At 38.9% G+C, this 22,478-nt stretch overlaps 1 long non-coding RNA gene across 1 annotated transcript in view; it reads right to left on the reverse strand.

Annotated features, from left to right (window-relative positions):
* The window catches only part of LOC140694601 (uncharacterized), a 39,466-nt gene extending 24,606 nt beyond the window's left edge, over positions 1-14,860 (reverse strand). The window contains exons 1-2 of the long non-coding RNA XR_012070185.1: positions 14,622-14,860; positions 11,940-12,054 (exon numbers count right to left, since the gene is read on the reverse strand). This is a non-coding gene — a long non-coding RNA (uncharacterized lncRNA). The remainder of the gene's footprint in view (positions 1-11,939; positions 12,055-14,621) is intronic.
* Positions 14,861-22,478: the final 7,618 nt, after the last annotated feature.

The raw sequence follows: 22,478 nt of genomic DNA on the forward strand, positions 1-22,478 counted from the left end.
AAAGGATATTCCATGCAAATGGAAAAGCCAAAAAAGCAGGTGTTGCAGTACTGATTTCAGACAAAATAGACTTTAAAACAAAGGCCATAAAGAAAGATAAAGAAGGACATTTTATAATGATTAAAGGAGTGATACAAGATGAAGATATTACACTCGTTAATATATATGCACCCAATATAGGAGCACCTAAGTACATACAAGAATTACTAACAGAGATAAAGGGGGATATTGATGGGAATACAATCATAGTTGGAGATTTTAACACTGCATTAACATCACTACACAGATCTTCCAGACAGAAAATAAACAAGGCAACAGAGAAATTAAATACTACAATAGAAAAACTAGATTTGGTGGATATTTTCAGAGCTTTACACCCCCCAAAAATAGAATATACATTCTTTTCAAGTGCACATGGAACATTTTCCAGGATCGATCATGTACTTGGACACAAAAGAAACCTCAACAAATTTAAGAAGATAGAAATTATCTCAAGCATCTTTACTGACCACAATGCCATGAAACTGGAAATCAACAACAGAGAAACAAAGGACAAAAAAAGAAAAGCATGGAGATTAAACAATATGTTATTGAAAAAACAATGGATCAATGAGGAAATCAAAGCTGAAATTAAAAAATACCTTGAGACAAATGATAATGAAAGCACAACCACTCAAAACCTATGGGACACAGCAAAGGCAGTGCTAAGAGGGAAGTTTATAGCGATACAGGCCTTAATTAAAAAAGAAGAAAAATATCAAATAAACAAGATAACCCACCACCTGAATCAATTAGAAAAAGAAGAACAAAAAGCCCCAAAAAGCAGCAGAAGGAAGGAAATTATAAAGATCAGAGAGGAATTAAATACAATAGAGATTAACAAGACCATAGAAAAAATCAACCAAACGAAAAGCTGGTTTTTTGAAAAAGTAAATAAAATCGACACAGCTCTGGCCAAACTCACAAAGAAGAAAAAAGAGAGAGCACAAATTAGCAAAATAAGAAAGGAAAATGGAGAAATTACAACAATCAAAATAGAAATACAGAATATCATATGAGAATATTATGAAAAACTATATGGAAACAAACTGGATAACCTAGAGGAGATGAACAAGTTTCTGGAAACATACTGTCCACCAAAACTGAATCAAGAAGAAACTGAACACTTGAACAATCCGATCACAAGAAAGGAAATAGAAATAGCCATTAAAAACTTCCCTAAAAATAAAAGTCCAGGACCGGATGGTTTCACCGGGGAATTCTACCAAACATACAAAGAAGAACTCATACCAGTCCTTCTCAAACTCTTCCAGACGATTGAAAAGGAGGGAATACTCCCAAACTCATTCTATGAAGCCACCAACACCCTGATACCAAAACCAGGCAAAGACACTACAAAAAAAGAGAATTATAGGCCCATATCACTGATGAACATAGACGCCAAAATCCTCACCAAAATTTTAGCAAATAGAATCCAAAAACACATAAAAAAGATTATACATCATGACCAAGTGGGGTTCATCCCAGGGACACAAGGCTGTTTCAACATATGCAAATCAATCAATGTAATACATCACATCAACAAGAGAAAGGACAAAAACCACATGATCATCTCGATCGATGCAGAAAAAGCATTTGATAAAATTCAACACCCATTTATGATAAAAACTCTCGCCAAAGTGGGTATAGAGGAAACATATCTCAACATAATAAAAGCTAAATATGACAAACCTATAGCTGGCATAGTTCTCAATGGTGAAAAACTCAAAAGTTTTCCACTAAAATCTGGGACAAGACAAGGATGACCACTATCACCACTCCTATTCAATATAGTCCTGGAAGTCCTAGCCACAGCAATCAGGCAAGAGAAAGAAATAAAAGGGATCCAAATTGGAAAAAAAGAGGTAAAATGTCATTATATGCTGATGACATGTTACTATATATAGAAAACCCTTAAAGGTCCACTCCAAAGCTACTAGAGCTGATTGAATAATTCAGCAAAGTAGCAGGTTACAAAATTAACGTTCAAAAATCAGTTGCCTTTATTTACACTACCGATAAATCAACAGAAAAAGAAAGTAAAGAAACAATCCTCTTTAAAATAGCACCCAAAGTAATAAAATATCTGGGAATCAATCTAACCAAGTAGGTGAAAGAATTATACACAGAAATCTATAAACCATTGATCAAGGAAATTAAAGAAGACTTTAAAAAATGGAAAGATATTCCATGCTACTGGATTGGAAGAATCACTATTGTTAAAATGATCACACTGCCCAAGGCAATCTACAGATTTAATGCAATTCCTATCCAATTACCCAGGACATATTTCACAGAACTAGAACAAATCATAATAAAATTTATATGGAACCATCAAAGACCTAGAATTGCCAAAGCATTACTGAAGACAAAGAAAGAGGCTGGAGGAAAAACTCTCCAAGGCTTCAGACAATACTATAGAGCTACAGTCATCAAGACAGCATGGTGTTGGTAGCAAAACCGACATATAGACCAATGGAACAGAATAGAGAGCCCAGAAATGAACCCACAAACTTTTGGTCAACACATCTTCGACAAAGGAGGCAAGAATATACAATGGAATAAAGACAGTCTCTTCAGCAAATGGTGCTGTGAAAACTGGACAGAAGCATGTAAAACAATGAAGCTAGAACACTCCCTTACACCATATACAAAAATCAACTCAAAATGGATTGAAGACTTAAACAGAAGACAAGATACAATAAACCTCCTAGAGGAAAACATACGCAAAATTTTATCTGGCATACATTTCAAAAATTTTCTCCTAGAAGAAATAGAAGCAAGAATAAACAAATGGGACCTAATGAAACTTACAAGCTTCTGCACAGCAAAGGAAAACAGAAATAAAACAAGAAGAAAACCTAGGGAATGGTAGAAAATTTTTGCAAGTGAAACCGACAAAGGCTTGATTTCCAGAATATATAAGCAGCTCATATCACTCAATAAGAGAAAATAAACCACCCAATCCAAAAATGGGCAGAAGATCTAAACAAGCAATTCTCCAAGGAAGACATACAAATGATCAAAAAGCACATGAAAAAATGCTCAATATCACTAATTATCAGAGAAATGCAAATGAAAACTTCAATGAGGTATCACCTCACACCAGTCAGAATGGCCGTCATTCAAAAATCCAAAAATGACAAATGCTGGAGAGGCTGTGGAGAAAGGGGAACCCTCCTACACTGCTGGTGGGGATGCAGTTTGGTGCAGCCACTGTGGAAAACAGTGTCGAGATTCCTCAGAAGGCTAGGAATAGACTTACCATATGACCCAGGAATCCCACACCTGGGCTTGTACCCAGAAGGAAATCTACTTCAGGATGACACCTGCACCCCAATGTTCATAGCAGCACTATTTACAATAGCCAAAACATGGAAACAGCCTAAATGTCCATCGAGAGGTGACTGGATAAAGAAGATGTGGTATATTTGTACAATGGAATACAACTCAGCCATAGAAACCGACAACATAATGCCATTTGCAGCAACATGGATGCTCCTAGAGGATGTCATTCTAAGTGAGTAAGCCAAAAAGGGAAAGAAAAATACCATATTAGATCGCTCATATTTGGAATCTAAAAACAAAAACACAAACATTCAAACAAACAAAAACAAAGCATAAATGCAGGACAGAAATAGACTCATGGACAGAGAATACAGACTTGTGATTACCAGGGGGGTAGAGGGTGGGAAGGGATAGACTGGGATTTCAAAATTGTAGAATAGGTAAACAAGGTTACACTGTATAGCACAGGGAAATATACACAAAATGTTATGATAAATCACAGAGAAAAAATGTGACAATGTGTATATGTCCATGAATGATTGAAAAATTGTGCTGAACACTGGAATTTGACACAATATTGTAAAATGATTATAAATCAATAAAAAATGTTAAAAAAAATTTGAAATTAAGGAATACCTTGAGACAAATGAAAATGAAAACACAACCACACAAAACTTATGGGACACAGCAAAAGCTGTACGAAGAGGAAAGTTTAGGGCGATACAGGCCTTCCTGAAAAAAGAAGAATAATATGAAATAAACAATGTAACCCACCAGTAAAAAGAACTAGAAACAGAAGAGCAAAAACACCCAAAAGTCAGCAGAATGTAGGAAATAATACAGATCAGGGAGGAAATAAATAAAATAGAGATTTTAAAAAAATAGAGAAAATAATCAATCAAACCAAAAGCAATTTTTTTGAAAGAGTAAATAAAATTGACAAACCTCTGGCCAAACTCACAAAGAAGAAAAAAGAGAGAGCACAAATTTGCAAAATAAGATAGGAAAATGAAGAAATTACAACAAATAAGATAGAAATACAGAATAACATATGAGAATATCATGAAAAACTACATGGAAAAAAAATGGATAACCTAGAGGAGATGGACAAGTTTCTGGAAACATACAGTCCACTAAGACTGAATCAAGAAAAAACTGACCACTTGAACAAACCGATCACTAGGAATGAAATCGAATTATCAATAAAAAAACCTCCCTAAAAATTAAAGTCCATGACTAGACAGCTTCACCAGGGAATTCTACCACACATACAAATAAGAAATCATACCAGTACTTCTCAAACTCTTCCAGAAGATTGAAAAGAAGAAATATTCCCAAACTCATTGTATGAAGCCACCATCACCCTGATACCAAAACCAGGCAAAGACACCACCAAAAAAGAGAATTACAGACCAATATCACTAATGAACACAGATGCAAAAGTCCTTACCAAAATACTAGCAAATAGAATCCTACAGCACATAAAAAATATTATAGATCATGCTCAAATGTGGTTTATCTCAGGGACACAAATGTGGTTCAACATATGCTAATCAATCAATGTAATACTTCACATCAACAAGAGAAAGGACAAAAACCACATCATCATCTCAATAGATGCATAAAACTTTTGATAAAATTCAACACCCATTTATGGTAAAAATTCTCACGAAGTGGGTATTGAGGAAACATATCTCAACATCATAAAAGTTATATATGACAGACCTACAGCCAGTATAGCACTCAACGGTGAAAACCTCAAAAGCTTCCCACTAAAATCTGGGACAAGACAAGGATGCCCACTATCACCACTCCTATTCAACATAGACTTGGTAGCCCTGGCCACAGCAATCAGGCAAGTAAGAGAAGTAAAAGGGGTCTAAACTGGAATAGATGAGGTAAAAGTGTCACTATACGCAGATGATAAGACACTATATATAGAAAACCCTAAAAGGTCCACACAAAAACTACTAGAGCTGATCAAAGAATTTAGCAATGTAGCAGGTTACAAGATTAATGTTCAAAAATCAGTTGCATTTCTTTACACTAATGATGAATCAACAGAAAAAGAAAATAAAGAAACAATCCCTTTTAAAATAGCACCCGAAGTAAAAAAATATCTAGGAATAAATCTAACCACAGAGGTGAGAAAATTATACACAGAAAACTATTAACCATTGGTGAAGGAAATTAAAGAAGACTTTAAAAAATGGAAAGGTATCCCATGCTCTTGGATTGGAAGAACCAATATTGTTAAAATGATCACACTGCCCAAGGCAATCTACAGATTTGATGCAATCCCTATCAAATTACCTTAGACATATTTCATAGAACTAGAACAAATCACAATAAAATTTATATGGAACCATTAAAGACATAAAATTTCCAGGGCATTACTGAAGAAAAAAAGAAAGAGCCTGGAGGACTAACTCTCCCAGACTTCAGACAATACTATAGAGTTACAGTCATCAAGACAGCATGGTATTGGTACAAAAACAGACATATAGACCAATGGAACAGAATAAAGAGCCCAGAAATGAACCCACAAACTTTTGGTCAACTAATCTTTGACAAAGGAGGCAAGAATATACAATGGAATAAAGACAGTCTCTTCAGCAAGATAAACATAAGACAAGATACAATTAACTTCCTAAAAGAAAATACAGGCAAAATATCTGACATACATCTCAGAAATGTTCCCCTAGAGCAGTCTACCAAGCAATAGAAATGAAAGCAAGAATAAACAAATGGGACCTAATGAAACTTACAAGCTTCTGCACAGCAAAGGACACCATAAGTAAAACAAAAAGACAACCTACAGAATGGGAGAACATTTTTGCAAATGAAACTGACAAAGGCTTGATCTCCAGAATATATAAGCAGCTCATATGACTTAATAAGAAACAACGAAATAACCCAATCCAAAAATGGGCAGAAGACCTAAACAAGCAATTCTCCAAGGAAGACATACAAATGATCAATGGGCACATAAAAAAATGCTCAGTATCACTAATTATCAGAGAAATGCAAATCAAAACTACAATGAGGTATCACCTCAAACCATTCAGAATGGCCATCATTCAAAAATCCACAAATGACAAATGCTAGAGTGGCTGTGGAGAAAGGGGAAACTCCCACACTTCTGGTGGGAATGCAGTTTGGTGCAGCCACTGTGGAAAACAATATTGAGTCTCCTCAAAAGACTAGGAATACACTTGCCATATGACCCAGGAATCCTGCTCCTGGGCATATATCCTGAAGGAATCCTACTTCAGAATGACACCTGCACCCCAATGTTCATAGCAGCACTATTTACAATAGCCAAGATATGGAGACAGCCTAAATGTCCATCAATGGATGACTGGCTGAAGAAGTGATATATTTATACAATGGAATACTACTCGGCCATAAAAACTAACAACATGGGGCCATTTGCAGCAACATGGATGCTCCTGGAGAATGTCATTCTAAGTTAAGTAAGCACGGTAACAAGGAATAAAAAGAAGTTATCTCCAGGTACAGTTATTTTGATTAAAATTTCCATACAGAAAGCAAGTCACCCCCAAGAATGCTGCCAGGAGGAGCATCTGAGTGTAATAGCCCAGCCAAGCAAATTTGATTCTGACCTTCTCTCCGTAGAATTTCCTGCAGAAAGACAGAAGGTAGTTTCAGAAGACACACATAATCACTCTGTAGCTTCATCCTCATGTTAATTTCTTTTTTATTTTTTGGGGGGGACATAATTATGTTTATTTATTTCTTTTTTAAATGGAGGCTTTGGGGATTGAACACAGGACCTCATGCATGCTAGACATGCACTCTACCACTGAGCTATTCCCTCCCTCCATCATATTAATTTCTGATTCTAAATCAAGGGGGCTTTAAGTTTATACCCCTGGCTCAATTCACACTTAAAACATGCGTTTCCATAGCAGTCCCCAAATTCTACCGTGAAATAAGAAGTATTTTACATATCATAGAAGTACAGATCACTGGTTCACCTGCTGAAGAGAGATAAATGAGAACAGAGCAAAAGAGGGGACGAGGCCAACTCCGGAACAGTTACAAGGGATCATCACCACTCACTGGACAGTCTGGCACATTCAACAAATCCCGCCATAGATCATTCTTAACAGGCTTGACACAAGTGGACATCAACAACTGGCTCAGTCATCTGCTCCTGCCTTATCTCGGGAACGTCCCGGGAGCAAATGCATGGTAAACCACAGATAATAAGGAAATGGCTGATAATGATAACAACTGGGAGTGCAATGTCTCTCTGACAAAATATTTATAAAACTCATTGTGGGAATGGGAGAGGGCAGGATGGATGTGACTGAGGAAGGTACTGCCCTGTATTTTTTGTATTTAGCACGTCTGTTTCTCCTAGGTTTTAAAAGCTCCTCAACGTTTCTCAGTTAATCTGGAGTAGATGGAACAGGCCAGGGAGGCAAAATTAGAAGAAAGGAGGCAGGGCATGAAGTGGTACCAGGCTGATCCTGAAAGGGAGACAGACACAGACAGGCAGACACAGAGGGTTTAGGGATGAGGCGGAACAATGAGACGGCTGCTCAGGTGTGTCTTGCTGTTGCTGATACTTCCCTCAACTGGCTCACTGCTGACTCGGCAGTGCTGGGTAAAACCTGTGGATTTCCTCAGCTCTGAGTTCTCTCTGAGGCTTCTGGCTCAGGCTGGAGCTGAGATGAGCTCCGTGGGCTTAGCCTAGGGGGGACTCAGCTCTGAGAACAGCCTGGAGTCCTGGGAAACTTCACGCAGGAACCCCCTTGGGCTGGACCAGCACTCACAGGGCTGCTGTGAGGCCAGCTCCATCGTCAGAGACCTGGGTGTGGACCATTCCATGGGGAAAAGGGCTGAGCCCGATGCCAAATCAGATAGGAGGGACAAAGTGTGTTCATTCTCATGTGACTGGGCTTTGTGGCCTGGCTCACGGATGGCAGGCTCAGGATGGTGTCTGGCAGAGAAAACCCTGGCAATGGGTTTGAGATGTCTTGGACTCTTTCTTGTTAAGCTTTTTGTAATACATTCTTATCAACTATCCGTCCTGAAAATGCCAAATTCAAAACTGAAAGAATTTTAGAAGTTGCCTGCTCCAACTGGCCAATGGTAAACACACCCTGCTACAGTTAGAGAGCTGGTCAGGCAGCCACTGCCTGGATATTTACAGTGATGGGGATTTCATTACTTCCCAAGGTTACATGTCGGCAAGAAGGTCAGAAAGACTTTTTGAACCTTAAACAGATGTCTGCCTCCTAGTCCTTGCTGAAAGGCTAGAAATAATGAGGATCCCTTCAAATGTAGTTTTGTCTGATTGTTATCTCTCTCTGTCAAAAACACCCCAATTATTAACATCAATTTTTCAAAATTCAGCTTTGATTTCTTTTTATCAAAGTTATACCATACATTCAATAAAGAGTCAAACAGTTCTCGAATACCAATTGTAAAAAGGAGCAGTTCCCAACAACCGCCCCATTTCCTGGCCAGAAGCAACCATGTTCAGCTCCTACTGCTGACTCTTGGGATAATTACTCCCTTTCTCTGACTAATATCCTTGTAACACAGCCTACTGATTTTTTCAGCTTTATGTATCACCTATTTAAACTTCTATTTTGGAAAATGAGGATTAAGCTGTCTTTCAAACCCCATCTCATCTACACACCCAAACCTTCATTCTTCCAACCTTTTGATACAATTACATTATAATTTTCATCAGCTCAGTATCCTTGCTTTACATTTTTAGGACTCTGTACAGACTGTTCACAGCTGTAGCAAGTTGTCTGCTAGACTTACATTTTCTTCCCTACTTTGTTTTTCCTGGAGTTAATAATTGTCTTGGTCGTTCATGGTGCACTTAGATTTCTGTGCACTTAACACTTCAACCCCAGACCTTCTCTTAACGAATAACTTTCTCAATACTTTCCAATACATTGTCTACGAATTTCATCTCCTTGAATAAATCTCTTCAGATCTCCTTCAACCTGCATTAACGACATGCTAGTCTTGTCACAGAGCTCAAGGGGCCACCAGTGGGAAGCAACAAGGGAATACATGGACCAGGAGCAGGGAAAAGATCAACATAATTTCCTTAGCAAACATACTTAAAATAGTGGGAAAATTGTTTGCTTTACAAACACAAACACACACACAAACCCCAAAAGCCCATAAAGAATGATTAAAGAGCCATCAAACCCATTGCCCTGCCTTCAAATTCTGCATAACATAAAACAAAAATAACAGAAGGAAAATATCATATAAATATGAATCTCAAGGGGGATGGGGTACACTCAGTGGCAGAGTGTGTGCTCAGCATGCATAAGGTCCTAGATTCAATCTTCAGTACCTCCATTAGAAAAAAAAAAATTAAAAAGAAAAGAAAAATGTATCAACTTTAAATATTTACATATTTACAAGTGTCCTCTTTTAAAACTGTGTTCTACAGGATAACCCGGGTTAATGAGAAAGTGCCTCTTCATGACTGTGATCCTGCTGATAATTGAGGGAGGAAATTAGAGTATGACCACATGAAATAAAATCCCTTATGAAATAATGATCCCGGGTGACAATCATTATTGGCTGCTGTCATCACAAAAAAGAAAGTCAACTGGACATTATGTACCTTATTACAGGAGTACAAAACTTCACATAACAAGTATTCTTGCACAAAGTTGAACCACAATCAGATCAAGCTTTTAGGGGAGGATCAAATCACTTAGCTAAAGCCAATACATAGGATGGAGAAACAAGTCTAACACCACAGGGGAGAATGAAATTAGCCAAACAGGAAATAGAGAAACCCCTCAGCAATTTCAAGGAAAATGAGAAACAGGAAAATTATAGATTAGAACCCACTTGAGAGATATGCTAGTTGCAAGGTCTGAACCTAGCCTGGATCCTGATTTCAACCCCAAAACTACTTAAAACTGTATTTTTGTGACAATCAGGGAATTATTTTGTAACCCTAAAAAAGAAAGGAATATTCCAATTGTATTTGAAAGAGACCTTGTCATTTCTCTAATGAAAGGTTAAGCTATGTAGGATTGTCTTCAAAATGATCCCGTAGTGGGGGAGGGGAGGAGGTAGAGATGAAAGATGCAACAACAGTGACTCTGAGTTTATAATTCTGGAGCTGGGTGACAGATACAGGCAGGCTGGCTGTGCTGTTCTCTCTACTTCTGTACATGTTTGAATCTTTCCGTAAAATGTGAAACAAACAAAAAGTCTTCAGTGTTTTAAAACCCTCACTTTGAAGGTTAAGAGGTTTGCCCAAGTAGGTGGGCACCTGCATGGGACACTGAGATTAGAAAGAAAAGGCACTTGGCTCCAGGCCTACCTGGGGCTACCTTGACCCTCCTCTTCTCCTCACCATCCACAGCCAGCCCATAACTGCATCGTGTCAGCTCCACTCCCCAAACGCATTCCTCCCTGGCTCCCACCATCTCTCATCTGGCCCACTCCAAGAGCCTCCTACCCGGCCTCCCTGCTTCCTGGGTCCCTGCAATTCATTCTCCACATTATCTTTGCAAAATGTGAGTGAGAGAAAATTACTTTAGTGCTTAAACTATCATGACTGCATCTCACTGCACTTAGAGTCTACACTCCTTTCCGTGCTCCTGATGCCCTTCTAAACCTCGTGTCTCATCACTCTCACCAGCGCTGGCTCCAGTATCTCCTCAAACCTGCTGAGCACATTTGTGCCTCGGGGCCAATGGACAAGCTGCCTCTATTCCTGGGGTGGCTTTTCCCAGATCCTCAAAGTCCAACCTCCTTATCACCATCTCAGCTCACATGTAACCTACTCAAAGATAGCTTTCTTGACTCACTTCCCCCCAAGTCTCCCATCTCAACACTGTCTTATTTCCTTCATTTCAATCTGACATTGTTTCCTTATTCGCCCGATTATTTTTGTTTGCTCGGTTGTCCTTGGCCTCCCTCCCCCCAGCAGCCTTGCCCAAACAGCGTAAGCTCCCGGGGAGCAGCCGGCACTGGTGCTCTGAGAAGACACATGCTGAGCGCGACATTACAGTCACGTGGTGTAGTGAAACGGTGTCGAACAGCAGATACAGCAAAGCAGTGAGAATTTCTCTTATTTTATAATTTAAGTGAAATCTAACATTTACTCCTGTTTAATGAAGAATTTGGTAGGTCTTTGCTCCCAGTTCCTGGACGGCAACTACTAAAGCCTTGAAATTTCCCAAGATAGGAGTGTCTTTGCTATTCATGGTGGAACCTTGGATGGCTTGTGTTCATGAGATGACTCAGGATGGGGACTGGCCAGCCAGAGACACCAACCATGTTATTAGAGGAGTGGGGCTTTGAGATTTGTGACAAGTGAGTGACCACCAGGAGAGGAAGGGGCTCAATGGTTTGGGCTAGGGAAAGGTTTGACTTACAGTTAGGGTTTGGGTTAGCCATGTCGGTAGTGACCCAATAAATCATGGCTTTGTAATAAAGCCTGCAGTAAAAACTTGGGGCAACAAAGCTCAGAGCTCCTGTGAGCTTCCTGGTTGGTAACACTCTTGGAGGACTGTCACACATAGATGCCATGAGGACAACCCTGAGCCCTTCCCACTGGAGTGCTCTCCACAACAGCTCACCTGATGAGATCTAAGGGCTGCTTCTTGTCTATGCTTCGAGGAGGAGCCCATTCCCTGTACAGAAGGCCCTGTTCGCTGGGGCAGCTGAGGTCCTCTGACGGAGGCTGAAGTTGCACTGGGAAGCAGAAGCAAACAGGTGGACGTCACTGTCACAACCTGTTCACATGTTCTGTTGATAAAATGTGGTGCTAACACTCCGTGGTCATTTGTAAATAACGGGCCCTCACTTGCCAGGAGGGATGGAGGTACCATATAATTTTTCATAATTCTCACCCAGGGTTAATTTTAACCCCTTGAGGGTCATTTGCAAACGTGGGTGGAAAGGAACGCTTGGGTGTTACAGTCCTGGGACCACCATGGGTACCTGGTGAGAGCCTTGCAGATGCTTAATGTCCTACAACCGGGACAGTCTTCCACAGCAAAAATCCTAGGCCACCCAAGTGCCCAAACTGCTGCAGTGGAGGGACACCTGATGGTCCAGCCTCCTCCTTGGACACCCAGACGAACCTGGACTCTGGCTGATTAGGGGCAGGGTCAATTCTAAAACCCAGGCTTTTTTGTCCCCACAATTCAGTAGATTTTCGGTGACAGCACATGGAATATAAACAACAAAGAAACTTGACATGATGTTATATATTTAGCTTACTCAAGAAACAAAATTTAAATCCAGTCATTCTCCTTCCCACCTGACCTACTTTCCTTTCTCCTGTACTAGAACCAGATTATTACCCACCCAGCCTTAACATGGGTCCTGACTCCACTTACCTCCCTCCCAAACACCACATGAGATGATTCCTCAGCCTAGATGTGGGACCAGCAATTACAAGAGGCTTTAGTGGAAAAGAACTGGTTGTGCACAGATGCCAACTAAACACTGTAGAATCCTGGTGTCCCACATTAGTAATCATGACAGCTGTTTGCAAGTGTCCCCAAAGTTCATTTAAGACTCTCACTGCTAATTTTGCTGGGACATAAATATGAAATATGTGGACTGCTTGGCTGGACTGCTATGCTGTGTCTCTGATCCAGGAAGCTCAGTGACTGCTCCCTGCCCCTAGCTCCCTGTTCTGTTCATGCATGTGCATCAAGCAGCTGTTTAGTGTCCATTTTAATATGTTAAACAGTGCATTTCACTATTGTCTTCATCCACAAATACGTGTACCACACAGTAGTAATGATCAATCTCAGTCTTTGCTTTCTTTGGTCTTAGAGAGTCAGATAAGTGGATAGCAAAGATAACAAAGTCATAGAGCGCTATAATATAGTATTTCCTTTATTTCAATGACAGGATTTACTTAAAGAGCTTAGATATAACATCCTTGCATTTATGGCATCATTAAGCGTCTGAAGCTGTTACATTTTAAAAACTTCATTTCATGCGAGATGTTATCAGTTAGAGAAGCGCTCCTGAATTTGAGGGGTTGCTGTCATCTCAGACGGAGTCCCTAAGAAATGTCAACACTCTGCAGTATTGCCATCATGACAAGAACCCAGACAGATGAAATTTGCAAAGCCCTGTGGTTTTCTAGTGCACAGACAGAAAATGGAATTTCAGAGGGAAAAAGCCTGAATTACAGAAAATGATAAATGAAATGGTCTAACATGCATTTCCCTTAGAAAGAACTAATTCTTCTTTGGTTGATAATAACATCTATCAGTAATTATGAAAAGAGCTGACAGATGCAAAGTACTTAGTATTGGCCAGGGCTGTTCTAACATTGACACAGATTCATTAACCCCCATAGCAACTCTACGAGGTGGGTACTATTATTATTCACATTTTATTGATGAGGAACTTGACAAACACAGAGGCTAAATGACTTTTACAAGGTCGACAGCAAGAAACCAGCACATGTGTTCCAGCCGGATTCTACACTCTTGGCCACTTTTCTTTTTGTTTTTTGGTGGCGGGGAGATAATACGGTAATTCTGGTGGGGTGTGGGGAGGTAATTAGGGTTATTTGTCTATTTTAGAGGGGGTGTTGGGGGCTGAACCCAGGACCTTATGCGTGCTAAGCGTGCACCCCATCACTTGAGCTGTACCCTCCCCTCTCGAGTCTATACTCTTAGCTGCTAATCTGCACTGCCCCACATGGTAACTCTGGGGGAACTACAGTTCATTCATTCACTCACTCGTTAAACTCAGCCTTCCTGGTGCCTAGGATTCAGCAGTGAACCAGACAACATGATTCCTGCCGTAAATGAGCTTGTCGCCTCCCGACATATTATCTTCATTTTACCCAGGAAGAAACAAGGTCAAGAAGATTAGCCTTTTCCTGTTAACACCGGAGGATACATGAGGTGCTTTATTTCATTTCTGCCATTTGACTTACACCATGGGGAGGGAAAGCTGCCTTGCAGATCCCGGAGCTCACAAGCCTGTTTATCCCGAATTTTTTTTAACACTGTCCCTTACTTGATACTTGATCTGAGAAAGGATGAAGTAAACCTGAAAAGATTCTAAGAGAGCGTGTGGTGTACACAGGGTAACTAACCAGCCACTCTTTACTATCCTAACGGGAATCTGTAGGCATATTTCTTTTCTTTCTCTTTTTTCCTTTTTATGGGCAGCTTTTAAAAACCAAACCAAACCAACCAAACCAACCAAACCAAATCACTGATAATTCAGCAGCAGGTTCTATATCACCCACAAGACAGCAGCTAAACTCGGTTTAGACTTACATAGTGGCTTCTGGTGGCTGGATTGAAGAATGTATCTCTATCCTGAATATAAAAGTCATTCACGCAGCTCTTCTCAAATAGGGTAATGAAAATTTCTTGCTCCTGCTTGATGATACTTTCATCCACTTGGAGGACTTTCATAAAACAGCTGAAATTATCAAAGGCTGAGGACCGGGTTTTCAGATCATTGGGCTTCAGAGGCAATTTTATGTGCAGTATCTCAGCGTATGTACAGAGCACCTCCCACAGGCTGTGTACTTTTGCAAATACAAGCTTGTCATCCAAAACCTATATTGGGAGAATGAAAACACAAACAAGGAAGCTATTTTCACATTTTTAATACACAGATTTTTCTTACGTTGCTGGTAGTTAAAGCACTTGTGCAAACACACACTCATATGACACTGGTAAAAGTGAAGATATAATAAAAATAGATTTGCAAACCATCATACATTTTTGCCTTAAAGATAATTTCTTTGTTCATAGCAGCACTATTTACAATAGCCAAAACATGGAAAGAGCCTAAATGTCCATCAACAGGTGACTGGATAAAGAAGAAGTGGTATATATATACAATGGAATACTACTCAGCCATAAAAACCAACAACATAACGCCATTTGCAGCAACATGGATGCTCATAGAGAATGTCATTCTAAATGAAGTAAGCCATAAAGAGAAACAAAAATACCATATGAGATCGCTCATATGTGGAATCTAAAGACTCATGGACAGAGAATACAGACTTGTGGTTACCAGGGGGGTAGAGGGTGGGAAGGGATAGACTGGGATTTCAAAATTGTAGAATAGATAAACAAGATTACACTGTATAGCACAGGGAACTAGACACAAAATGTTATGATAAATCACAGAGAAAAAAATGTGACAATGAGTGTGTATATGACCATGAATGACTGAAAAATTGTGCTAAACACTGGAATTTGACACAACATTGTAAAATGATTATAAATCAATAAAAAATGTTAAAAAAAGATAATTTCTTTGTTGAAATTACTGAAAAGTTATTTAAAATCCTTACAGTTCATTCATAAAATAACCAATGTTTTAGATGAAGAAAAGCAAACTTGTTAATTTTAGTCCAAATTAGTAACTAAAAATAGAAACACCAAAATATTCTTTGCAGTGGTATTGTAATGACAACTTTTTAAATTTCTGAAACCTAGGACTATTTGCATATCTGTTCAATATAGTGTTAAACAGCCATTAAAAGGGATTTAAAAGAATTATATTTATTGATATGGAATATATAATAAAAGGAGAAAGCAAAAAAAATATGAAATAATAATTTTCCTTTTTGGAAGGGAAAAATATCTTCATTTGAACAAAAAAATGTTTAAGAGGATTTTAAGTTTCTTTATGTATATTTAAGGTACAGATGATTTTTAACTCCACTGTTCTTTCATTTTCAATTTTGGGGGGTAAATTTTTGTAATAAAAAACTCTTTAAAATTGTTCTTGCATAAATACATTAATAGATATATTTATGACTATATTCTCTGGCTATTAAAAAAGATCTCCTAGCTTTGGATCTGAAACATACATTCCATAATGCAGATTCTGACTGACTCGCCTCCCAGCCCACAGCGAAGACACGGCTAGTGTGACATGTTTCAAATATCATTCCAGATAACATGCAGGCTCCCAGCCAATGGCTGCAATGGGGCTGACACTGATCTGGTTGCTCCCAGCTGCAGACCATCACAGATGAGGTTAGATTCATAGACTCATGTTGTCTCTGTCAAAAGAAATCAGAAAATGTTTGCTTTTACTTTCACCAAGGGAGCAAGAAGTTGTTTGATTTTTTTTATGCAATAAAATAACAACAAACCAATTTGAACCTGATGAAAAGACATTTGCTCAAAACTGCACAGTAGCAATGAAGGTGCTCTGGCTGGCAGGGACTTGCTGGATTCCTGTGAGTGCTGGACTCCTCACATGGAATTCCCTTGGCACTCCAGAAGGCCTGTGGTTGTCCCCATGTGTTTGTGGCCATATGTGACATAAAAGTCTCTGGCTTTGCCACAATTTCAAAGCCTTTTTTCAATTATGAAAGGTTTTGCACTCAAATGGAGTTTTCTTGAGTCCACTCACTGATGTCATTCACCAGAGTTATAGTCCAGATCTGACATTCTAGACTCTTAAACTCTTGCAGACATTCAAATGGTTCAGGTTTGGATGTGTATTCACCTCTGGAGGCCTGGACCAAATTCGATAAAGCCACCTGGACAAGTTCAGCAAAATGCAAAGAAATTTTTCTCTCTGCAAGACTGAAATGTCTGTGAAGCTATAAAAACTTCTGCATCTACAAAAAAAGGGAACCAACTCATCAGTAACATATCTATCCATAATGCATGGACATTTAAAAAAAATACTGTATTTACTCCTATTAATTTCTATCTGGCTTTTGCCAAATTGTGTCCTAAACTGTAAGGAAAGTATATATATGTAGAGAATTTTTGACCTTTTAAGAGAAAAAGGAACCCTCCTACTCGGTTGGAGGGAATGTAAATTGGTGCAGCCACTATGGGAGACAGTATAGAGGTTCCTTAAAAACTGAAAATAGACTTATGTGTGATCCAGCAATCCCATTCATGGGTATATGTCTGGAGAAAAATATAATTCAAAAAGACACATGCACCCCTATGTTCACAGCAGCACTATTTATAATAGCCAAGACACTGAAACAACCCAAATGTTCACTGACAGATGACTTGATAAAGAAGTTGTGGTATATTTTATATATATACATATATATATATATATATATATATATATATGTATATATATACATATATATACACACACATATATACACATGAACACACACACACAATGGAATACTGCTCAGCCATAAAAAATAAAATAATGCCATTTGCAATAACATGGATGGACCTACAGTGTATTATGCTATGTGAAATAAGTCAGAGAAAGAAAAACAAATATTCTATGTATTAACTTCTATGTATATCTAAAAAATAAAACAAATTAATGACTATAATAAAACAGAAATAGACTCACAGGTACACAGAACAGACTGGTGGTTACCAATGGGGAGAAAGAGGAGAGGGGAGGCAGGAAGGGGGTAGGGGATTGAGAGGTAAAAAGTACTATGTACAAAATGGACAGGTTACAGGGCTGTATCATACAGCACAGGGAAATATAGCCATTATTTTATGGTGACTTTAAATGGAATATAATCTATAAAAATGTTGAGCCTCTGTGTTGTACACCTGAAACTAATATGATGTAAATCAACTACTAAATTGCAAAGTTTTTAATCAAAGTTTTCTTTTCATATTATTTGCAATAATTTAGAAGCCAGCACTGTCAATAGAAACATAGTGCAAGTCACAATTTTCCAGTAACCCCATTTACAAAATAAAAAGGAACAAGTGAAATTAATTCCAGTAATAATTATATTTATCCCAAAATAGCCAATATACTATCATTTCAAAAGTGTGATTAACACTTTTAAAACTTATTAATAAATATTTTACATTATTTTTGTTGTACGAACTCTTGAAAATCTATTATGAATTTTCCACTTATAGAACATCTCAATTCACAATAGCCACATGTGGCTGGTGGCTTCCATACTAGACAGGGCAGATTACACCATTCACACTTCTGATAAATTACCTGCTCTTACTTATTTAAAAAACTTGCAGAAAAGGCTTCAGATATTCCCTATATCAAACAAAGCAACCTTGACGGGTGGGGAGTATCTTCATTATAAAGTGAAAAATAAAGGTAAGAGAACCATGGTTACATGTATGTTAATGTAACAATACCTTCTGAATTCATTCAGGACTTTACAATCTTTCCTCATCTGCCAAGGATTCACTGTCACTGCAAAATATTTTTCACTATTATTATTTTTGGAATTGAGAGGCTTCTGATGACCCTGCTTTGTGTATCTGTACATAAAAGAAAACAACAAACAGAGAAAAAGACCTTATTAAAGATAATTTAGGGTGGAGGGTATAGCTCAAGTGAAAGATCATATTCTTAGCATGCACAAGGGCCTGGGTTCAATCCCCAGTACTTCTTCTAAAAATAAAATAAATAAAAACCTAATTACCAACCCCCTGCAAGAAATTAATTAATTACTTTAATTAAAAGTTAAAAAAAGATAATTTAGTGCAGGCTTATCCGGTTACAAGAGCTACAATGAATGCACCCCCCATTAATTTAGAAGAAGTCTCACAGTATTTCCCAACATAAAGGCTAAAATATAATTGAGAACACTTTCTGATGGTCAGCATGATTTTAACAAAATAGTAGATAATTACCTCCCTGGTGTCAAAGCTCTGTCAGAGATGGGCACAGAAAATTTAGTAAGAATGATTTTGCAACTACCTTTGAAAGAAATGCTGAGAAATGATCTTTTCTGTTGGAAAGTAGCCTGCTTTTACATTCTGCAGTAAGCATACGTGTTTACAAACCAGGCAGGAACTGGATCATATTTTACACATACTTTAGAAACTGATTTGAATTTTGCTCTCTACCTGCAACGCTATTTCTTAGGTAATAACATAAGCTGGCCACTATACTAAATTTTGTTTCCCTGCTTGCTTAATCCTCACAACAACTCTGTAAGCTGCTATTATTACCCCCATATAACAGATAAAGGGCTTGAGGCAGAAAATAATTTGGGTAACTTGGTAAATGTTGGAGCTGGGTAAGACTGCAGCCAGTCTGACACTCAAGTCCATTCTTCTCACCAATGTCTGATACTGCTACCTACATTCAGCAATGACCGCTGATTTCATATTTAAGTGTGTCATTTCGAAAAGTGCAAAGCTATATTAGTACTGCTGTGTAAATTATTCTTTTGAGATGTGATTGCCAAAAAAACAAAAACAAATAAAATCAGGGTGCCACTGAGGGCAGGGTGAACTGCGTATGGACGGACACAAGGGGACTTTTTGAGGACACAGTTGCACAACTCTACAAATAGCTAAAATTGTTGACTTGTACAATTATAATGTGTCAATTTTATGGCCTGTAAATTACACCTTAATACAGCTTTTAAATTGAGAAACTGGGATACCAAATTAAGACTAAAACACACACACACACACACACACACACATATATATATATATATCACACAAAGAACAACAGGCAAATATCATTATTTACTGCACCATTTTCATTCATGCAGCTTCCTTTCCTCACCCGTTCCTGAAAGGATGATTCATTTTTAAAATAGTCTTTTAATTTATTCAGCAAATAATTTTTGACTGCCTAATATGTACACAGGACTAATCTAGGCACTTGGAATAAATCAATAAACAAAACAAAAGTACTGTCCTCACGGAGCTTGGCTGGAGTCTAGCAGGGTTGGGGGGTGACGATGACAATTCACACAACAGAGCAGCAGAGGAGGTGGCATGTTAGGAAAGAGGAACCATGGAAAAATGAAAAAAGGGCAAGGTAAAGAGAGTTGAGGGTATGGGATGAGGGTGATGTTGTATTAAATACCAAAGCTGGCCACACTGAGGACTGAGGTTAGAACTAGGACTAGGATGTGAGGAGTCCCAGTTGGACGGAATAACCATCACCTAGGCCAGCGTGCACCTCGCATGTTCCAGAATGGGGGCACGGCTGGAGCTGCGGAGAAGGGTCAGTGCAGATCCTGTACGGCCTTGGAGGACGTTGTAAGGACTGTGGCTTTTACCCGGAGTGAAATGGGGAGGCACTGCAGAAGGACGACACAATCTAACTTAGGTTTTCAAGGCTCACTTGACTGCCGGGTGAGAATTGTCGAAACGGGTCAGAGATGAAAGGAGGGAAGCCTCTGAGAAGGGCTGTGCAGGAGGAGAGGACAGTGGCTCAGGGCAGGGAAGCAGCAGTGGAGGCAGGAGCCATGGTGAGAAGTGGCTGGGTTCTGGATATGTTTTAAAGGCAGTGTTAAACCAGATCTATTGACAGAATTCATGTGGTATGTCAGTGAAAGTCTGAATAACCCCACGTTTTTTGACCCAAGCAGCTGGAAGGGTTAAGTTTCCATTAACTGAATGGGGGAGGCTGCAGAAAGAACCAGTTTGGGGGGTAGGAGGACCAAGAGCTCAGTTTTTACACATGTTGGTTTTAAGATATCAGAGTTCCAAGTGAAGATGTCAAATCAGCAGAAGACTGTAAGAGTCCAGAGTTGGAGAGAAAAAGTCTAGCGGGAGACAGAAATGTGGAAATCACGGGTCACACAGGTGGTAGAGGAAGACATGAAACCCAGGTACTCAAACATTAAGATAACCTGGCATTAACCATAGAAGTTGTCCTTGAGGGCCTGCCTACTAGGTGTGGATATCAGTAGTTTTTCCCGACCACTCGAGTTTTAAAAAGGAACTTATAAATGAATTCGTGCAAGACACTGCCTCCAGTGGTTGGGTCCAGAGCTGGAGTGGGAGGATGGGATGGTGCACACTACTCCCTACGGCAGAATGTGTGTGTGTGTGTGTGTGTGTGTACGCATGTGTGTGTGAGCAGGGGGATGATTTACACCTGGCTTAAGAAAAAGAGCTAGTAAGTCTAGAAGCCGAAAGCTGAAAGAATATCCAGATCTGGTAGAGGGAAAAGGGAAAACACTGTGTACTGTAAGACATATCCCCATAATGCCATTTCCCACCATCCTTTCATCAGGAACACAGTTGGAAAAGGGGGAATTAAGTAGATACGTGTGATGTACACAAACTTTCTGACTATGTAACACTGAATATCTACATATGTAGCAAGCTAATGATATTTATATCTGCTTCAGGTTTAATAACAAGTTCACAACAGAGGGAAAATAAAATATTGAGGACTGGTAGAAGAATCATAGAAGGCATTTCAATGCTCAGAATGGAAGCAAAAGCAGCTTCACCTCACAAAGAATGTCACTGAGTCAAGAATGTTTATATATGCTTAAGAAATTGAGTGTTACAACTTCCTGCTTTAAAGAATTAACTTTAATACACATACCAGACTATAAGCAACGTCTATACTGGTGCTTTCTTAAAGGTATTTTTAGTTCCTGCTTGTTCTGATGTACTCCAGAAACTCTGCAAAGAAAACCTTCTATTCAAAGGCTTAAAGGAATAAAAAAAGAAATAACACTGCATTCTTTTAAGTGTTCTCTGTACTGAAAGTCAGTTGCAAATGCAGCACCCTGCCACAGGTCTACATTTTTAACAATAAAGTCCTTTGCGCAATTTTTCAATTGCTATGTGTCTTTGTGTCAGTCTGTCACTCAGAAGCAGAATGGAGTACCAGAAAATGACACATCATGTCTGAAACTACAGATGTGGAAGATGAACGTACACCAGGAAACAGCCAAGTGGGAGGGTAAGGTTTACCTTTTAAGTTACCGTAAGTGCAGTTACACCTGCTCCCTGCTTCCCCTGTGAAGTGAAGGACTAGTCTTTTCCAGAAAAGCTCTCATTCTGAGAACTGTCTTCTTTAAAATATTTGGAGATTCTCTTTTAAGGTTCTTTCATTTTTAAGGTTTTCCCCAACTCTACATCCCATAACAAGTGTTAAAATTATCCAATAGCCTATTGTTACAGAACATACTCTACAAAAGCTGAGGTTTCCCAGGGTTTGGATACCAGAACTCTGTTACCAGATAATCCTAAAGCCTTCCTTCCATAACTGACTCTTCTGCCAATTCCCAGCTGTGGGCAAATTCAGATTCTCAGACCAGGTAACTTTCTAACTCTGCCTACAAACACTCTACTGCCAGTAAAGGAACTCTCAGACAGGAAGCACACAAAGCCCCTAGTGAGGGTTGCCTCCTTCAAACAATCAAGATGCCATCACCAAGCAAATATTTAAACCTACTGCAAAACTTCTGA

The sequence above is a fragment of the Vicugna pacos genome, unplaced genomic scaffold, assembly GCF_048564905.1.
Source record: "Vicugna pacos unplaced genomic scaffold, VicPac4 scaffold_65, whole genome shotgun sequence".
Classification (NCBI taxonomy): domain Eukaryota; kingdom Metazoa; phylum Chordata; class Mammalia; order Artiodactyla; family Camelidae; genus Vicugna; species Vicugna pacos.